At 38.5% G+C, this 19,882-nt stretch overlaps 1 protein-coding gene across 2 annotated transcripts in view; it reads left to right on the forward strand.

The window, feature by feature from the left end:
- The first annotated feature begins 5,873 nt into the window (after positions 1-5,873).
- The window catches only part of adp (WD and tetratricopeptide repeats 1), a 273,490-nt gene continuing 259,481 nt past the window's right edge, over positions 5,874-19,882 (forward strand). The window contains exon 1 of one of the 2 annotated variants that reach the window (XM_090383632.1): positions 5,874-5,973. The gene's annotated coding sequence lies outside the window, so the exon portion shown is untranslated. Of the gene's footprint in view, positions 5,974-5,994; positions 6,085-19,882 lie in introns of those variants that run through there. The other variant, XM_090383640.1, reaches the window with a different exon arrangement.

Here is a 19,882-nt window from a genome sequence, read left to right on the forward strand (position 1 = left end):
AAGTCCGAATCCTTGCAGGTTGTCTCTTATAGCGCCGTGTCCAGTTAGCAGATGTGTAACCTGGAGTCCCGGAGAGAGCCAAGGTGGATAACTTGGGAATACTAGCTGTATATGGGATATAAATTTTCTAGTTATTTCACCCTTGCTTGATGCTTGCCTGTGGTTTTGCCAAACCTGCTGGAGGTATATGGAGAGACGTTTACGTTCTGATTTGGAGTCGTTTGCAGGGTCCACAATGAAGTCCAAGTGGGTAGCTCCTAATCCTTTGGAGTTGGTATACTAGACCACGGTAGGCAATCTCCAGGTCGAAGGGAAGAGCCTTCCGTTAGGGCCTGGAGCGCATGTGTGCTTACGGTGTTGCAAGCTCTCGAGATTGTGAGTAGAATGTACCCCTACATGGTTTCCAATTTTTTTCTGTTAACTTCGGTGTTGGCCTTTCGGTACTACACGCCGGCCGGCAGCGTACGTAATGGCAGCCAGGAAGACAGTTTTGTAGAATAATTTGAGGGTTCTCCTTCGCAGGCCCCAGTCCCTGTGGACGACCCTCACAAGTAGGGAAGAGTATCGTCTTATCTTTCATTGAATGTAGATCAGGTGGAATGTAAATTAAAGGTTCTTGTCAAATATGACATAGAGGTGTTTTAGTTCCTTTGTGATGTTTATGGTGGTTCCATGAATGTAGATTTGAGGAGGTCTCCTTATATCTGCGGTTCCTTTCAATAGTATTGAACTGGTTTGGGCTCCAAGGGGTCGGCACCCGGTGATTTCTTGTTTCGTAGCTTCCTAGCGGCGATATCAAGTTCAGCTCTGGTGAGTGGCTCTTCCATGTTGGTGGTGGAATAGGTGTCATTATTCTGGCATAATGATATTTGTTCCATAGTAGATGGGGTGAGGTGCCCTCGGAACATGCTGTCCAAAATATTGTTTATGGTCTCCTGCCGCGTCTTGGTGTAAACCCCTTGTAGCATCCTGGTTGCGGGAATGACTTCACCCCTCGGGAGTTTATTTGTTGTAACTTTGTATACGACCCCCAGGGGTTGTCGTTACTCATTGTGGAGACTAGTTACGCCCAAGTATGCTTCTTCCGCCGACGGCTCAAAGCAGTATACTGGTTTCTTGCTTCGAGCTATTGCTCTCGGAGCTGGTCTACTTCTGTTGCAGGCCAGGAACGTCGTGCTTGCTGGAATAGCTTTCTCATTTTGTTAGCTTCATGTCTAAGCAGCTGTAGATGCGCGCACCACCAGGGGACAGCTCCTGGAGTAGGATTTTTCCTTTTAATGCAGCGGTTTGCAGACGTGGTGTTCAGGCTCACTACAGCCGCTTGATGTTGGTCACGGTTTAGTTCCTCCGTTTGAAGAGTTCGGGCTGTTTCACTTAGCCTCTTCTGGAATAATGGCCAGTCCGCTTTCTGTATGGCCTATCTGTGTTGGGTTTGTCGAACAGGTTTTTGTCTGGCTATGGTACGGTGGAGTTCGAAAGTTATGACACTATTGTCCGACGTGGTCCAGCATTCCCTGATAATCCACGCAGAGAGGTGGCCGGCCAGAGATCTTGAGGCCAATGTAATGTCGATCCTGAATTCCCACATCGTACTGGAAAAGGTGGTAAGTTTGTTTGGCTGGTTGAGAATAGTAAAAGAACTGTTTGCCAGGAAGTCCTCCAGGTGTTGCCCATTCATGAGATCTCGCCTGTCTGTGATTTCGCTAAACCACGCCGGGGACAGACAGTTGACGTCAGCACCCACGACGATCCTATCGTTTTGGAAATCAGTGAGAATATTCTGCAGGTACCTGATAGCTGGGAGGATGTCCCGCGCCTGGGTGGCAGTACAGCGAGACTGCATACAACTCGCCAAGTGTAGTGATAATTTGGGCGCAAGCGGCCCATGATATACAATAGCTGTGGATTTTAGAGACTGTGATGTTCGATGTTCGGGTTTCTGACTATTATGCACTATTATATATTCTGACTATTATGCACTATTATATATTCTGACTATTATGACTATTATATATTCTGACTATTATGACTATTATATATTCTGACTATTATGACTATTATATATTCTGACTATTATATATTCTGACTATTATGACTATTATATATTCTGACTATTATGTTCGATGTTCGGGTTTCTGACTATTATGCATGCCCATGGGATAAGGAGAAAGTCTAAATTTTCTTCATTTGCTTTTTTGGTAAATTGTCCAGCGACTACTTTTAATCGTTGAGCTTTTAGTTGTGCAAAATTTACCGTGATGAGATTGAATGGTTTAAAGCGTATGGCTGAATTCTCATTTGATACGCACTCTTTGCTTTTCAGTAGAGAGGGCACTTTTTGTCCCTAAGTGAGTTCTCCGCTGGCAGCTTCTGTGATTTGCAATTGGCACAGATTGGCGGATTCTTCGTTTTTGGGGCATGTGCTGAACTCATGGCCCCGTTCCGTGCAGTTGTCGCAGGTAGCCTCCGTCTGGACAGGTGTGTGTAGTATGCCCAGAACGGCAGCACCGGTAACACTTGGGGACAGACACGTGCTACTTAAAGTAGGGGCAGTCCCATTGTATGAAGATTCTGGTTGTTTGGTTGATGGTTTTCCTTGCCTCAGGTATGGGTTTGTGTTTACCCCTGTCCTGGACTTTGTTTGATGTTTAGGAGTTATCAAAGTGGCTGGTTCCATTTGTGAATGCTCATGCTGGAGATTTCTGGCGTACAGTTCCTCTTTCAGTGCCTCTGGCGTTAGGTCTTTGTCGGTGTTGAAGATTACAATGCTGTGGTCCTTTCTTTTAGGGGGCGCAGCTTCCAGGCCGAGTGTCTGAATCTTTGAATTGTTCAGAATTTCGTTAGCAACTTCCTCAGTTTGCGTTTCAATAACAACACCCGTATTCCGTGTTTTACGGACAGATTTTATCTTTGTAGTTTTTAGGTCCTGTGAAAGATTTTTTATTACGGTTTGCTTGACATCTTCGCTGCTGCGATGCTCCTCAGTTGAGATTGGTTTGAGAATGACCAGGTGCGGCGTCGGCAAGAGAATCTTGCGTTTGGTTGTAGTTGTCGTTTGTGGGTTTTGGGATATGGTTTCCGGAGCAGTGATCCTCAGCGATTGGGCATATGTGGGTGCACGCTGTCGAATTTGTTTTGCCCCACAGTCAATGTAGGCCTGGAGTTTTGCGCTTGCCCGTTACTGGTAGACGTAGGCCTCTACCAGGAGTGTGTGTAGTTTATTCCAAAGGGTCACTATTTGTGCCCTTACCCTGGTGGTAACTCTATTTGTCTGTTCTTTGAAAATGTTTTTCAAAGCTGTTTTGAGAAATTGTGACTTTTCTTATATCGTATCCTCTGGCAGTGTAGGATTCAGAGTTGATTCCTCCTGCTTCTCTTTGCTGGCCTCCTTTGACGTTGTGGAATTCTTTGGTGTGTCCTTTAATTCGGTTTGGGAACTGGTTTCCCCTTCCAATTTCAGGATTGTTGGCTTCGTATTCTTTTTCTTCCCGTTCTGAGAGGCCCCAGAACGGGGGCCCCCAGAAACCTCGTGTTGGTATAATATCGTGATACAGTCATCGTTTTGGGTTTGCTGCAGGGGGTCTCTGGATTTCCCTATTTCCCCCTCCATTTTAACAATATTCAGATAAACGAGACTATTCCGTTTATAGGGATTGTTTTGTTCCTATTAGGTAGCGCTTCGAGAGTTATGGCAAATGATGCCCACCACAAGTTCGTAGTTGTAGCAGAAGGCTGCTAGTAGGCCTTTAAATATTTGTGATAACCTCTACTGTCCAGAGGTGGGAGGGCGGAGCAGCCAAGTCTAAAAATAGCTCCAGGCAGTCGGGACTATTTACTAAAAGGCGTTTCTATACCGTAGGTGACGGTTTTCAGTTTGGCTTTATCACTTCACGTGTAGAAGCGATGATACATTTCGTCCGTGGAGTAGGAGATCCCCCGTCCCCTTTCTGCCATAAACTACTATGGCAGAAAGGGGAGGGGGGGGAACACTAAATTAATTGTTCTTTGTATTAAACTCACAAAACACGTCGAATTTTTTGAAACAGAAGTTCTGTCCAAAGTCACACTGTTTGGGACACCTCCCCAGTCAAGTGGCAGCCGCGAAATAACGGCTACCTCTCTATAGCTCTGTCGTCAGCCACATGGTGACCATGCAGTCTGGCAACAAAGATACAGATAATGACGTTTATATCTGGAAAAAGACTCAATAAAAAACAAAAAGTTTCTCATTAAGGAACTCCTGTACTGTTTATCTTCTTGTGAGAATATACTGTAAATTTTAAACTATAGTTAAAACACATTTTTGACTAAAAATTTACGGAGCGCTGTATCGTACGTCCGATCACAACGGCGGCCATATTGGCGATCCTCGCTTAAGTTGAGTTGGGCTTACCGCTTGTCTCTCTTCCTTATGGCCTGGTGGAGTGCTGCTGTGTATTTCTAGAAGTAATCCTTCAGGTTAACGATCGCTGCCTTTTGTTGCTCAATGAGGTCTATCAGGCCCCTTCCTCCTTCTTCCAGGGCAATTGTCAGTCTCTCCACGGTAGATTTCGGATGGTGTTGGCGGCTCTTGGTCATCATTGTTCTTGTCTTTCTCATGAAATCCTCCAACTCGATGTTAGTCCAGTCTATGGCGCCAAACGTTAGCACTGGGACTGCATAGGTGTTTATGGCTTTTACTGTGTACCCTCCGTTCAGCTTTGCTTTCAGCAGGCTTCTGAGTCTCTAATGGTATTTTTAGGTCAAGCCGGCCTTAATTTCCTTCTGCTGTAACTGCTGAATATGCGTACAGGAATATGCGGCATTTGCAAATTTTTCTCAGGAGCTCTTTGAGAAAGACGTAGAAACAATCCTAACATTCATCCTTGGAACATGCATGCCGAAGAGCAATCACTGAATAGTGAATAACATACATCCAACTGCTGATGTCAATACCTACCAATTGCGATAAACACCTGCATGTAATTTAATATCTTGATGAGACTAAAACCCCTAAACAAAACTCAGACCGAGAATCTCCAATTGTGACAAATACTTGGATATGACTAAGCCACTGAGGGGAGTTGATTTCCCAGCCGTGACCTGCACACCTTCAATTGTGACAGTTACTTGGACGGGAGTATACCATGGAAAAGGACCTTGCCTTTCGACCACTTGGACTTGGACTTGACTAAACATATAGTAGACAGGGATTGCCATCAGCTGGCATTAAAGTAACATATTAGACAGCTAAAGGAAAGTTATTCATGCACTTTCAGTATTGCCATATCACACACTGTACCTTTCCGTCCTCATTTTCAGGACAAGGTTAAAAATATATTTGCCGTCACTTTTATCAAACTACTCTCGGTATAAGTAAATAAAAAAAAACAATAAAACATAATTTGCTGTTATTTATTATTTAGAAAGTGGATAGTTTCTAAATAATATGTGTATATTATTTGGGACTTCAAAATGAGCACAAGAAGTCTAGGAGAAGCTGTTTTGAACAAGGTTCTGTGATTTAGTGGTTGCTTTCAGCAGTATTCAGCAAATTTTATGAGAGTATTATTTACCAGCTGTGAGTTTAGGTTATTTTATTCTTCGTTCTAGTTTAATTAAATAGTTAAATCATTGCTTATTAGATGATACAGAAAATCTGGAAAACAAAACAAAAAATATAAAACAAAAAAAAAAATAAATAAATCGGCAATATTATTTCTTTTGTAGTTCCGATTTATTTTAATAAGTTTGTTTGTTAAATTTGTTTTTTTTTTTTATATCTTGCATACTTGAATTTTTGCTCTCCGCTCATTTTATGTTTTATTTAATTCATCTTAAAAATTTTCAGTTATATCAATATTTCTGTTACTTGTGGAAGCGTCCACCATATAGTTTTGTGTCAGTCATTGGCCAGCTGATGGGAATCCCAGTATACTATATGTGGTCAAGTAAACAATCCATGTGTGTTGTGTTAGAAGATGACACGGAAAGGTAGTGTGGTGTATAACAATTTAGGAAGCTAACGAGCATGTTAAATAGCTAAGTGTAAAGCTTTATTTGTTAACTGAATTCATTTATCTAATCAAAGATAGGGTCGTTCAAGTAAGCGAAATGCGTTATTTTGCATGATTGATAAAATTCTCTTTTAAACGAAGCCTAAATTGATGGAAGTCGGATTAGTAGTACTTCCGATTATCCTCTTGTACTATTGAACGCACACATTTCAACTAAACATTCCGGAGAGTTTTTAATTTATTTTCTGACAGTTCAGATGATAGAGCCGACATAAGAGATCAAATCCGCTTGAAAGATACTTACGCTCGTCAGGTTAAATATTAATGTGCTTACAGTTATGGAAATAAGATTTTTAAGTTGAGGTTACGGCAAGCTACTACCTTTAGCAATTTTTTCAAAAAAAATTATTTTTATTATTTTCATCATCGGAACTTGGTGTGTGTGGAAGAGTCCTACCCCAATTTCGATCCCTGGTGGTTGTAGAAGTGTGTAATATTTATAACTTAGTAAGTTAATCTCCAATAGAGTAACATTTTTTTTGGGAGATGAATGGAAAATTGACCATTCTCATATAAAAGTAGCAATTTGACTATGCACTAACAGGTAGAATGTTTAAGAAACAGTGTTCACTGTTATTCTTTATGCAGTTTTACTTGAAAATTATTTTTAATTAAAGTATGTCACATTGTTACTTTAAGCAATGATTTCGAAGTTATAACTTCATGGATATATAAAATATTGTGTTAAGCATGAAAGCAACTAAGGGTAGTAGGCTGAGGTCAGTGGTATGTTTGTGATAGTATGTATTCTTTGATTAGCCTGTTTGCTGGATGGGGAAAAAAAAAAAAAAAAAAAAAAAACACCCTGGGAGATAAAATAATGCAAGCCCTTACTGAGATGAACTAACTTGACCACAGTGAAAAAGCTGGTGAAAGTGCCTCCTAGTGTGATGAGATTGAGAAGTAACCTTTTCAGTAATGTTAAGGATGGTGATGGTATATGTAAAATATAGAATTGGTAAATTCTGCAATTATAAGTGTATATTTTTTAGTCTCTATATTGATTTTGAAAGAATATTTTGGAAAGCACCAATTAAAAGGTGTATATCTTTGCTGAAACTAACTTGTCTCCTCTAACTAGTATATTGCAAGACTAAAAATTTGTAATATAAAACAAAATACTACTTAATGAGGTAACTATCAAGTGGTATATCAACACCTCACCTAGAATTCTGCAAATTATTAGTATGCACTGCAGAGTTTCAACTGTCAATACAAAATTTGTGTTAATCAAAAAATGCTAAAGTTTTATATTTATTATATATGAATAGTAAAGTGTACTGTGCCAGTAATACAAAAGTTGTAGTGTATATATTTAAGTAGTGATTCACAAATTGAAAGCTTAAAATAAAATAAATTTGTTTGTGTTTTGTCTTTAATAAAATATTAAAGATACATTGCAAACAAAATTATGTAGCAGCAATTGCATTTGCTTCATGCATATCTTGCTTACTTTTATTGTTTTATTTTTTGTTTCCTGCAGTTTGTGTTTGTAGCTGAAAATTTTACACATCATTAGTCAGTATGTTCTACTAATATGCAAAATTACAGATGTTTCTGTAGGACCACCCCGCTAGCTATCTTGTTAGAAAAATTTAGTATTAGTAGTGGCAATTGATGTAACTAAGCAGGCTTATTCAGTATCAAAAAAAAGTTACCCATAACACCTGTCTATTCTTAATTTTCCTAATTCTTTCTTAAATTTATTCAAGCTACCCACTTCCACAACACCAGATAGAAGTTTGTTTCAACAATCAACTACCTTCCAAATGAAAGCAAATTTCTCTTCATGTGCCCTGCAGCCATAATCTCTGTGTGCCTTTCATGTGTAAAGTCTGAGCAAGAGTACGAATGCCATTAGCATTTGGCTTGCTCAATCCATTCAAAGCCTTCCAACATCTCAATCAGATCTTATAGGTGCCTAGTTTCCAGATGCTGCAGTTTGTAGAACTGTCTTTCTTTAGTATGAATACCCTTTTGTTCTCCTAACTAATCTTGCTCTTCCCTGCAATTCCAACAGATGTATATGCTTTCTGAAATGAGGCTTCCAGACTTGTATTCATGATGAGTCCTTACCATTCCACTATACAAAAGAATAATTACCTCCTTATCCCTGGAGGAAAAATTGCTGTATATCATTAATAAAATGCCATGAGCTGTGATTGCAGCCTGTCTGCACTGCTTAGAGAACTTTATGTGTGTGTGTGTGTGGTGGTGGTGCTGCCGCCATACAGTTGGTATATTGTTCTTTGACTACTGCTACATATTCAGTACCTTGCATTTTTCAACATTAAACTTCAGTTACCACTTCTCAGCCCATGTACCTAATTTTTACAGATCTTGTGGAAGTAGCATACTCAGATTACTGCCATTAATTACTCCAACCTTTGTATCATCTGCAAACTTAGACATTAAACTTGATGTGCTTTTATCAGTATCATTAATAAATATTGAGAACAGCAGTGGCCCAGCACTGAACCCTAGTGTGAGGACTCCATTAATAACATTAGTCCAGTTGGAGCAGTGCTCGATAACTACTATCGGTGTTTTCCCACTCAACCATCACTTTATCATCATGCTTCTCCCATTTGTACAGCTTTATTTCATGTGGAACAGTATCAGATACATTTCTAAAATCTAACTGTATGATGTCAAAATTTTTTTTTTTGAATTCCAGTTTTTTTTCTATTTTTTTTTTTACTGCATCATAGTATCTAATGAAATTTGCCTGACAAGATTTCACCTTTACAAATCAGTGCTGCCTAACTGCATTTCTGCATCTCGATGGTCCTGTGTTGCTTCTTTAATCAGAAACTCCATTATTTTCCTGGAATGAACAAAAGTCAAGCTAACAGACAGTAATTACTCATGTCACCCTTTGATACCACATTTGTGAATTCGGGATATATTTTCACACCTTCAGTCCATATGGACATCCTCTGAATCCAAGAATGCACTCATAATGTGGCTAAAGGTGTGTTTAGCTCTTTTGATTGCACCTATCTTAATATAAAATGATAATTCCTATCTGCCTAAGGTACCTTATATCTACTTTTGTCTCAGTTGTCACAAAATACAGGTGGCATCGCCATTTCTGAATTTCTCATGTGTGAATGTAGATGCAAAATATCTATTCAGTTTGTAAGAAACCTGAGCAGGATCACAAACAGTTATGATCCTATGATTCATATCTAGTGGATCAATGCCATTCATTCCTTTCCTTCTAGTATTGGCATAAGTAAAGAAGTCGTTGCTGCTTTTCTTTCTGACGTAGTAAAAATCATGCAAGATATACAGCATTAGAGAAAAAAAAAACGCGCTTCTCATATCACATCTCCATCTTCTCTAATTGTTTATCTAGACCAGCGTTTCCCAACCGGGGTCCAAAGAAGCTTTGAGGGGTCCACAAGAAAAAATTGTATTTCGGAGCTCCATAATATGAGCTAAGGGGTTCATGATAAAATATTATAAATAAAATAATTTGTTAAATAAAAATAATAATAATAAAATACTGTAAACTAATGTCATAGAAAAGTCCAGAAATTTGCAGTTAGAAGATACTTGTATTTTCTGGAACCTTCTTTAGTTGATGAAAAAAAAAATTTCTTTCCATAGAAAATTTTCGAAGAAGAAAACATTATTTAAGCACCGACTAATCTAGAAAGATTCAGTCAGTCAGAGGCAGTCATTTCATTCTATAGTGAGTAATCGACATCGTCGTGGTGAAATCTGTTATTTGTGTTATTGAATGTCATTGTTCTAGTGAACTATATTTCCATTAGTACCATTTCCATTTTTACATTTAGAAAAAGTATTTCCAACATTAAATATTTGAGGTTAATAATATTATTGTTTTTGGATTACTCATAGCTCATTCAAAGAAGAAAACAAGACAATATTTGACTGAATATCTGTCATATGGTTTTATTGAATCACCAGAGAATATCACAAAACCAATGTGTCTTATATGTATGACTGTGCTGTCTAATGATAGCATGAAGCCAAGTAAGCTTCGTCGCCATTTGGAGACAAGGCACAGCGAAAAGAAAAATAAATCAGTGGAGTATTTCCAAAAACTATGAGACAATTTTTAAGGAAGAAACAAATTGGATCAGATTTTTAGTAAACAAGCAACCAATAAAGATAGTGGTTTATTAGCATCATATGAAATCAGCAAAATCTGGAAAGCCACATAGCATTGGTGAAACTGTCATCTTGCCTTGGATATCAGTTGTAATTTCAACAATGTTAAACAAAAAATGCACGTGAAATTACCGATAACCTTCCTTTGAGCAATAACACAATATCTAGATGCATTGATGAAATGTCTGAAGATGTAAAAAATCAACTTATTGCTCAATTACGAGTGAAACAGTTTGCAATGCAACTCGATGAATCAACTTTGATGGGCAGTGAAGCGCTTTTATTGGCATATGTAAGATGTATGGATGATAATCAACTCAGAGAGGAAATGCTTTTTGCAAGATTCCTCAAAACAGATACTAAAGGTGAAACAATATTTAAGGAATTCCAGTCTTATTTTAGAGAAAAAAAATATATTCCACTCGAAAATTTAATGGCTTGTGCTACTGATGGTGCTCTTTCCATGGTCGGTAGGTACAGAGGGTTTATCACTCATTTAAAAAATGCATTGCCAAAAGGTATTTTGCATACATTGCGTGATTCACTGCCAACATCTGGTGGCGAAGAGATTGAGTGGACTCAATCTCTTCGCCAAGCCTTAACTCTTGTAATAAAAACTGTCAACCTCATTAAGGCTAATGCTCTTCAAGATCGTCTCTTTCGCAAATTTTGTGATGAAAATGAAGGATTTGACCGTCTTGTACTGCATACAGAGGTGCGATGGTTGTCTGAATGCAATTGTCTTCATCGTCCTTTGGGATAGTTTTGTATCATTTCTAAATGAAAAGGAGATTGGAAAATAGTTAGTTGCCATGAAAACAGACATATTTTACCTCTCAGATGTGTTTAAAAAACTGAATTCTCTTAAGCTGCAGCAAGGACATAATTGTGATTTAATATCTAGCAAAGAAGCCATTAATGCATTCCTAGGAAAACTCAAATTATACAGTCTTAATATCTCACACTGTGCGTTTGACCAGTTTCCAAACCTTGCTTCAGTTAGCAGTGATTTAAAAGATGATGATTGTGTTGTGTATGTTGATCATTTAAAAAAAAATGTATGAAGATATGCAAGTTCGGTTCAAGGACCTACTAGAACTGAACATCCTAGATTGGGTGCTGATTCCATTTGAGGTAAATGTTGCTGATGTTGAAATTGATTTACAAGAGAAACTTGTTGAATTGCGGTCTGATAAGACAGTCCGGTCTATTCAAAAAAAAGTAAAGCATGATGTATGGAAGAATAGTGACATTGCATTTAATATCCACTTTTATGGGAGAAAGCTAAAATGTATGTCATTGTTTTCCCATCATCTTATCTTGTGGAATCTGGCTTTAGTCGTGTAACACAGTTGTTAACAAAAAATCGTAATCGACTTTATATAGTAAAAAGAGGTGATCTTCGTCTGACTCTCACAAAATTGGAGCCAGTTATTAAAATGCTAATATCAAAACATCAGCCACAAGGATCTCATTAGTAGGGCTATTTAATGGGATCTTATTTAATAGCCTTAGGAATAAATTTATATATGTTGTTTGAAATAGTATTTTAAAAAAAAAATTTTTTTTTTTTACTAATTCTGTCATTACAAGTAAAAATGTTCGTTTTATCAGTTAAAATTTTTTGTAATTTACATTTTTTATATTTTATTGAAATTGTCTAATTATTAGCTTTTACTAACCTACAAATAAATATTTCATTTAGGAATATTATATATGCGTATATGGGATCCACATACGTAAAGTTAAGACTCAGTGGGTCCACAAGCAAAAAAAGGTTGGTCTAGACCAGTGTTTCTCAATCTTTTTACTCTCGTGGCACATTTTCCAAAGGAGAAAAATTTCGCGGCACACCTACGTAGTCATAGAAGAAGAAATTTCTAAATTTTGCGGCACACTTGGAAAATTTTGCGGCACACTAATGTGACGCGGCACACCCTTTGAGAAACACTGGTCTAGACCTTGCATGTGTTCAAGCTGCTCACTTACACAACATCAGATGGAAATTTGTTTCAACCTCCTTGGTGAAGGAAAATTTCTTCCCATCTATCCTGCATCAATCCTTCCTCTAATTTCAATTTTTGCCTCCTTATGAGTAGCATTAGTAGTGACAAACGATGCAATAAAACAAAGCTTATACAGCATTGGCCAAAAACAACAAAAAAAAAAAAAAAAAGAAAGAAACTGACACTTCTCATTTCACATAATTCATTCCCTCCAATAGTTTATAATTTGTCTAGATCTTCCTAGAATTTATTTAAGTCAACTTCCACGTCAACAACAGGAAGTTTGTTTCAGCAATCAACCACCTGCTGGCTAAAGGCAAACTTCTGCACATTTATTCTGCAACTGTCCTTCAGTTTGAATTTGTGCCCCCTCGTATGTAGTTTGATCAAGAGAAGAATTCCATCAGCATTGAGCTTGCTCTATCCATTCAAAGCCTTAAACATCTCAATCAGATCACCTCGCAGGTGACTAGACTCCAGATCACTGAGATTGGTGAAGAGAATGAAAGGGTAGTAAGACCACCCTTTCATTCTCTTCACCAATCTGGTTACTCTTCTCTCTACTTGTTCCAGCAGCTTTACATCCTTCCTAAAATGAGGCCTCCAGACCTGTATGCAGTACTGAAGGTGTGGCTGACCATTGCCCGTACAAAGGAATAATCACCTCCTTATCCCTGCTAGAAAAATTCCTGTATGTCATTGACAAAACCCCACGAGCTGGAATGGCATCCTAGCATTAGCATTAGTTGAGGCCTGTGATGCAAGAAAGCAAGCTTATAGAGCATCAGCCAAAAAAAAAGAAATAAAAAAAAACCTTCCCATTTCACCCATCTGGTCACTCCAAATGTTTGTCTAGTTCAGCCTTAAATTTATTTAAGCTATCAACTTCCACAACAACAGATGGAAGTCTGTTCCAGTAGTGAACTACCCACTGGCTAAAGGCAAACTTCTGCACATCTATACTACAACTGTCTTTCCTCAATTTGAATCTATGCCCCCTCAGATTCTTGGTCTGAGCAAGCAGAAATATCCCGTCAGCATTGAGCCTGTTCAAACCATTCAAGGCCTTGTACACCTCAATCATCACCTTGCAGGTGCCTAGTCTCCAGATGCTGCAACTGACAGAATTTAAGCCTCTCCTGGTAAGAGAACCCCTTTGTTCCTCTCGCCAATCTTGTTGCCCTTCTCTGAACTCGTTGTAGCAACTGTACATCCTTCCTAAAATGAGACCCCCAGACCTGTATACAGTGCTCAAAGTGTGGCCTGACCATTGCCTTATATAAAGATATAATCACCTCCTTTTCTCTGCTTGAAAAATTCCTATATATCATTGACAAAAACTTCATGACTTGCTCTGGTAGCCCGTCTACATTGCTTGGAGAACTTCATATACAACTGCACAATATCCCAAGTCTTTTTCATTTTTCACTACCCTGAGTGTAGTACACACAGTAGGTTGTTACTCTGGGGTTACCGCTTCCCATATGCAGTACTTTGCATTTGTAAGCATTCAACTTCAATTGGCATTTCTTATCCCATCTGCCTAACTTTTGTAGATCCTGTTTCAGTAGCATACAGTCATTCCTGTCATTAACCACCATTCCAACTTTTGTATCATCTACGAATTTGGACATTAAGCCTGATATGCCTTCATCAATATCATTGATAATTATAGAAAACAACAAAGGGCCCAACACTAAACCCTGGGGACTGCACTAATAACATTAGTCCATGAACAGCAGTGTTCTTAATTCCCACTTAACCATACCTTTATTCATAGCAACAACTTGCCCTTAATGCCTCACTGCTCCAATTTGTACAGCAATATTTTATGTGCAACAGTAACAAATGCTTTCCTGAAATCCAAGTATATGATATCCAAATTGTTTTTTACATGCAGTTCCTTTGTGACTACATTTTGGTATCCAATCAAATTGGTCAAAAAAGATTTCCCCCTTAAGAAACCTGTGCTATGTCTGACAATGTCTGTCTAGATGGACTTGCATTACCTATTTAACCAGTAACTCCATTATTTCCTCTGGAACAGAAATTAAATTAACAGGTCTGTAATTACTTGTGTCACCTTTTGCTCCCCCTTTGTGATTTGAGGTTACCTTTGCACATCTCTAGTCTGCGGGCACCTGCCCTGAATCCAAGTTTGCCCTCATAATTATGGCTAAATGTTTGCTTACTTTCTTTGCTGCCTTCCTTAATGTAATTGGATAGTTTAAATCCCCCCCCCCGGCACCTTTCTTATGTTTAACTTCAACAAAATCTCTTCCACTTTCTTCATTTATTACAAAATCATTTAGCTCTATTCATTTTTTTTCAGCAACTGTGGATCGTGGACAGTCAAACCATCGATATCAAGTTGATCAATTTGATTCATCTCCTAGTGTTTAGATTCAGCTCCTTCCTTCTAGCTTCCTAGAGTAGCCTGAGAAAGAGGAATATTGCCATCGGCATTTAGCCTACTTGGTCCATTCAAATCCATAAACACCCCCAAGTAAGGTCTCCTTGTAGGAGACTTTATTTGGGGGTGTTTATGGATTTGAAGCTTTCATTGTAAGAATATCCTTTTGTATTATCTACTGTACTTCACCAAGAATAGAGAATCTCTATTCTTGGTGAAGTACAGTAGACTGTTGAAATAATGGCACATTGAGATCTGATGTATACATACAGCGCAAATGCCTTGCAGTGCTGAAAAAAAAAAGAAAAAAATGGCAAGTCATGTAATTACTTTATTTGTTTATGTTTGCCATTTTCAAAGTGAATTCTTTACTGATATCATGGATTATACCGCTGTTCTACATTTAAATTAAATTAAAAACCCCTCAATATGGCTCCTAAAGTTAATAAACTTAATACTGAGAAGAAAAGAAGAACATTAAAGCTTAGTGACAAACTTGATATTATCCAACCTATTACATTAGGATCACCTGGAATGTTAACTCATATACCCATGTGTATTGTGTAAATTGCATGTATTCTCTGCCCGATTTGCATGTTTTGCTGGATGAAAAACCTCAGTTTCTGGAGGGAAAACTTTGCTATCTACACCCGAGAATGACTAACTCAAGCCACGGAGTGAAAAAAGCCTATAAAAGTTCCTGGCGTCATTGATGGGGTTTGAACCCGGCCTTTTCCACCCAGTGTGAGGAGGATGGTGATGATACCACTGTGCTATGCACGCAGACTAAACTTCAATTGGAGTGTGGTAACACAAATTTAGTATGAGAATCTCTGATTTCTGCTACCGTTATGTAGTGCCTTACATTTGTGATTGTTAAGCTTCAATTGCCACTTTTCATCCCAATCTTCCTAATTTTTCTATATTTTGAAGTAGCATACCTTGATTACCCTCATTAACCACCCTGCCATTCTTCATATCATCTGTAAATCTAGACATTAAATCTGATATGCTTTCATTAATATTATTAATGAATAAGAAAACAACAGTGGGCCCTGAATTGAACCGTGGGAACTCCACTAATAACAGTAGTCCTAGAAGAGCAGTGCCCATTGATAATCTCTCTCTCTCTCCCTGATATGAGCAAATTCATTTGCTCACATCATGGTCCATGAAAAGAAGTGGCCACTTATAACTAGGGATGGATACCTGATAACATTGTAATAATGATTCAGTTTTTTAATGAATTCATTTAATTAATAAATTAGTTTAATTCATTTGTTAATTTTGTAATAAGTTATTTTTAATGTTATAATTAAACGGTATTAGTATTTATAATGTTATAATGCTAATACCATTTAATTATAACATTATCGTAAAGGATATATTGGCCAAGGGCACACTTTCCATTTGAATTATCAGCATTTTGGCATGTTCCAACTTGCTATAATGGATGTAGTGTGTGCTCACACAGACCCTGTTTATTCACAGTTCACACAGAATTTAGTCCATTTAGCTTTATAGTTCACCTGATGGTTCCAGTTTTAACAATTTAACAATTTAAAAGTGGAATTGTACGTGTTCAACCAGTGTGATGAAATGAATAAAGGCAAAATAATTCTTTGATTTTTTGGTATTTTCCTTAAATGCACCTGCTTCAATTGGACTAACACTCTGCTCAGTGGTGAGATCATCTCTGTTTACATTGTGGTTCTATTTACTCATCTTTCAAGGTATAAACAACAGAAACAATGTTATCCTTTTAAGATTGCTGTCATGTTTGCCAATCTTGTCTAGAATCTGTTGTTATATCATTCCCAGAGGGATCATAAACACACAGGGTCTTTAGCTGGATATCATCATTCTTCTCTTTCTTGGTGATTCCCTTCTATATCTGACTCTCTCTCTCTCTCTCTCTCTCAGGGATAGGAGGGAATATATGATGAGAGCCTTTCGATCAATTCGGCCCTGGAAAGATTGTGCAAGGCTCAAGGGGTAGAATTTTTTTCAGCCTGGACTGTACTTGTTAACAGGAGACACTGCTTCTACAGGGATGGGATACACTTAAATAGAAAGAGTGCAAGAATATTTTCTGATGCTATCGAGGCAGCGTTAGGTGGATCGGAAAACTGCTAGCTTGGGGGGGATACAATGACTAATAGATTAACAGTAGCCACTGGCAGAGGTGAAAGTGATTCTTGCACAGCTTCTATTGGAATGAGCAGAAGCCTGAAAAACAAGATTCAGGATATTTCAGAGACTGCTGGGAGTCATTGCGGTACAAGTAAACACATGGTTGTGTTAGGGTAGCTAAGAATAGAAACAGGTGCATGTATATTTGCGTGTACACCAATGCTAGGAGTTTGGTAAATAAATTTGATGAATTTGAGGTATTGCTCAAAGCATCAAAGACGGATATTGTTGGGATATCAGAGACGTGGTGTCACACAGATATAAGGAATGCAGAACTGGAATTTGGGGAGTATAAAGTCTACAGAAAGGATAGGAAGGGAGCAGAAGGTATGCTAATTAGTTAAGAAACGCATAAAATCCAAGGAAGTGAAGCCAGTCGACATCGCTGGACAGTGCAATGTCGAGTCAGTTTGGTGTGGCATAAGCATTGGGAGATCAAAATTGAGAGTAGGAGTGTGCTATAGGCCTAATGATTCTGATGAGTATAATAAGAAACTGACAGGGAAATAGTGGGCCAGTACAGTCTTTTAATGGGGGATTTTAATTAGCCAGATATTGACTGGAATTTGTGGGTTGGTCACTCACACACTAGCAAGGCTTTTGTGGATTTATTGGATGATTGTTTTCTACATCAGCATGTTCGGGAGGTAACTAGAGGGAGTAATACTCTTCATTCGATTATCAGTAGTGATTCTTCATGCATTAAGAATCTGAAGATAAAGGAACCACTAGGTGGCAGTTCACAGTGTGCTGAAGTGGGATTTACTCAAGGAGGTAACTACCATCAGGGGTAAAGGGAAGGGTTATTGCTTTCATAAAGGTGACTATGATGGTCTGAGACAGTATTTAAATTCTATACAGTGGGACCAACTGAAGATGTTACCAACAGCAAATTCAAAATGGGAAGCATTCAAAGAACTTATCTTGGAAGCTACTAGGCTTTACATACCAACTAAAAAATATTGTTCAAGTTTTAGGCCAAAATGGATGTCAGATGAACTAATGAGACATATGACGGAGAAAAAAAATGCATGGGATACATATAAATTAACACGTGACACAGAAGCCTATGATAGATACAAGTTGATCTGTAACCAAGTTACAAAGGAGGTTAGGCAGGCGAAGGCAGATTACGAGAAATCTTTGGCAAGGGATGCAAAGAAAAACAGCAAAGAGTTCTTTACTTATGTAAACTCTAGAAGGAAGGGGATGAATCAGATAGGTCCACTTGATATCAATGGGTCAACTGTTGATGATCCTGCTCAGGTAGCTAACAAACTAAATGAATATTTTGCATCGACATTCACACATGAGGAGTTATTCAGCGAGGGGAATGCCATAGATGAAGTAAACACTGGCAGTGAGCTAGATGATCTTATAATAATTGAGAGTAAAGTGGAGGAGAAATTGTTGAAGATAATCACAAGAAAAGCACCTGGGGTGGATGGGATCTATCCAGTTATATTAAAAGAGGCAGCAAAGGAAGTAAGTAAACCCTTAGCCATAATTATGAGAGCTTCCTTGGACTCAGGAGAGGTACCCACAGACTGGAGATGTGCAAATGTGACCCCAATTCACAAAGGAGGATCAAAGGCCGACACAAGTAATTATAGACCTGTGAGTTTAATTTCTGTTCCAGGAAAATTAATGGAGGCATTGGTTAAAGAAGCACTGCAGGATCATCTAGACAAGACTTCAGTTATAACTCGGACACAGAATGGCTTTGTTAAGGGGAATCTTGCCTGACCAATTTGATTGGATACTATGATGCAGTCACAAAAGAACTGGATGCAGGGAATAACTTTGATGTTATACACGTGGATCTTAGAAAGGCTTTTGATACTGTTGCACGTGGAAGACTGCTGCACAAATTGGAGCAGTGTGCCATTGGAGGCAAATTGCTGCAATGGATAAACGGGTGGTTGAGGGGGAGAAGACAGAGAGTGGTAATCAATGGACACTGCTCATCATGGACTAATGTTATTAGTGGAGTCCCTCAGGGTTTAGTGTTGGGTCCATTATTGTTTTCTGTATTTATAAATGATATTGATGATGGTATATCAAGCTTGATGTCCAAGTTTGCAAACGATACAAAGGTTGGCAGGGTTGTCAAGGACACTACTGACACTATGCTGCTGCAACAGGATCTGGAAAGGTTGAGCAGATGGGCTGAGAGGTGGCAAATGAAGTTTAGCATTGACAAAAGTAAAATACTACATATGGGAAACAGCAACCCCAGAGCAACGTATCAACTCTGTGGTACTACACTGACAGTGGTAGAGAATGAAAAGGACCTGGGGGTAATTGTGCAGGCAGATATGAAGTTTTCTGAGCAGTGCAGACGGGTGCAAGAGTAGTTCATGGTGTCTTGTCAATGATATACAGGAATTTTTCTAGCAGGGATAAAGAGGTGATTATCCCCTTGTATAAGGCAATGGTCAGCCCACACCTTGAGTACTGTGTACAAGTCTGGAGGCCTCATTTTAAGAAGGATGTAGAGCTGTTGGAACAAAAACAGAGAAGGGCAACAAGATTAGTGAATGGAACAAAGAGTTGCTCTTATGAAGAAAGGCATAAGTTTTGCAAATTACAGTGTCTGGAGACTAGGCACCAGCGAGGTGATCTGATAGAGGTGTATAAAGCCTTGAATGGTTTGAGCATGCTCAATGCTGATGGGATTCTTCCTCTTGCTCAGAATAATCACCTGAGAGGGCATAAATTCAAATTGTGTCTCCGTAGCCAGGTGGGAAGGAGCAGCAGTGCGTAGCACACGCTTCTTGATTAGACCGGGGTTCAAGCCTGTCATCACCAAATACGGAGGATGTGGAAAGGTCAGGGAATGACCACTGCATATTCCTGGAGCAATATGGCCTTAGTTGTTAATGCTCTTAAAAAAAAAAACAAAAAAAAATAAATAAATAATAAATTCAAATTGAGGAAAGACATGTAGGATACACGTGCGGAAATTTGCCTTTAGCCTGTGGGTAGTTGGTTGGTGGAACAGGTAAGTTGGTTGGTGGAACAGACTTCCATCCCTTGTCGTGGAAGTTGATAGCCTAAGTAAATTTAAG

This window comes from Mastigoproctus giganteus, chromosome 1, assembly GCF_048544385.1.
Source record: "Mastigoproctus giganteus isolate SK-2022 chromosome 1, ASM4854438v1, whole genome shotgun sequence".
Taxonomy (NCBI): domain Eukaryota; kingdom Metazoa; phylum Arthropoda; class Arachnida; order Uropygi; family Thelyphonidae; genus Mastigoproctus; species Mastigoproctus giganteus.